This window comes from Aplysia californica, unplaced genomic scaffold (genome assembly GCF_000002075.1).
Source record: "Aplysia californica isolate F4 #8 unplaced genomic scaffold, AplCal3.0 scaffold00201, whole genome shotgun sequence".
Taxonomy (NCBI): Eukaryota; Metazoa; Mollusca; class Gastropoda; order Aplysiida; family Aplysiidae; genus Aplysia; species Aplysia californica.
Window position 1 is genome coordinate 1131497 of NW_004797471.1, and position 1454 is coordinate 1132950.

Genomic DNA, 1454 nt, shown 5'->3' on the forward strand with positions numbered 1-1454 from the left:
CAAAACGTCATTTATTTATGATACTCAATCTTTTGTTAGGAGACATTGGCGTAGGTATACCCTTTAGATCTTGAATGCCTATACAAAGGAACAACATAAATATGTGAGGCAGCGTGGTGGAATCAGGCTCTCGTCAAAATAATCAAAGTGAAGAAACGTGCATTTTTCCGCAGGTTTGTGAATTTTTATCAAATTTTTGTTTTTGGCTCAACACCCTTCATGTCCATTAAAGAACTCATTTCCATGAGGATTTTTCTTAAAAACGTTGATTAAAGGCACAAAAAATGTAAGCTTTCAGTAACCACGGATTCTTAAGCTAAGGAAATAGCTCATATTTGGCGGCCATTTTCTTATTTATTTTACCTCTAAAAACTGATGATCCCCACCTCCTTCATTCGCAAATATCTCGACTTGTATTCAGGATAAATAGATATTTTTTTCATCCAAATAGAGACAAGTGAACAAGCTTTAAGACGATACCAATAACTCTACATGCTCAAAAATTGACGAGAGCCTGATTCCACCACGCTGCCTCACATATTATGATATTCAGTCTTTTGTTAGGAGACATTGGCGTAGGTGTACCCTTTAGATCTTGAATGCCTTCACAAAAGAACAACATAAATATATGAGGCGTGCTGACAAAATGAGTTACTTCTCGTGATCCAAGAATGGAGATAGATCTATCTGCCGAAAATCGACACTGGGGTCTGATTTAAAGATTTTCATTTGATTCCATTTTGTTCAAGTCTTCTGTGCCTTTTATTATTCCATACTTACAAATTGTACAAACTCCACCTAAAAAGTTGATGTATCAATTTTCATACCGCTAAAACCCGAAAGAAACCACGTTTTGTCAGCACATCTCACATAATTATGTTAGATAGAATATTAAGTCACCTCGACGAATGTCGCTGATGGCTTAGACCCAGTGCCCATCGGCACAATCGGTTCGGTTCGGTTCGGTTCGGTTTGGTAGGCGGGGCTAGCCAGATGGAGGGCACAAAGAGGCCGTCGTGGCACAAACTGATCGGTTGGCAACGGTGTGCACTAATAGAGAACCAATCCGCAAATGTGAACTGGGTATTGCATTAATTCTTTTAACATTGCTTTGAGAATTAAGTCATGTTGGGTCTATAGGGCTAGACGGTCAGATAGTTTAGGAACGTATAGGTCTAGGGATATTCGAGACACATACATTTGATAGGCGCGTACTGGCAGCCGACTTTCTAAACTAAACTTTACCTTTGTTTACGCCCCCAATTTCAAAGCAGAATTTTTTTTTCTCGGATTTTTCTTACACTTTCCGTAGCAAGAAGTATTACTTGATTAAGTATTGATGATGATGATGACGATGATGACGATGATGACGATGATGATGATGATGATGATGATGATGATGATGATGATGATGATGATGATGATGATGATGATGATGATGATGATGATGATGA